The following is a 310-nucleotide window of genomic DNA, read 5'->3' on the forward strand; positions in this document are numbered from 1 at the left end:
TCCTGGGAAGTTTGGCTTCCATCCATCTCCCCGCATTTGCCCACCTAAACCCTGCTGTTCCTGCCAAGGCTCCTTCCAGCTCCGCAGCCTCAGCTTTGCCTTCCCGTTGCCACTGGTTTGGTTTCTTTATGGGTTTTGCTTTGCAAGTCCACGGGATGTTCCCGGGCGCCGAGGAGCTGCCCGGATGAGCCCCATCACGCCCTCCGCCGCGCGCGTCCTTCCGCCTCGCTCCCGGTAAAGCCTCCCCGCTCCCTTTCTAGCGGCGCAATTTCTGGTTTGTCCCGGCAAGTGCGCGGCAGGCGAAGCTCCG

This window comes from Egretta garzetta, unplaced genomic scaffold (assembly GCF_000687185.1).
Source record: "Egretta garzetta isolate BGI_Z169 unplaced genomic scaffold, ASM68718v1 scaffold853, whole genome shotgun sequence".
NCBI classification, from domain to species: domain Eukaryota; kingdom Metazoa; phylum Chordata; class Aves; order Pelecaniformes; family Ardeidae; genus Egretta; species Egretta garzetta.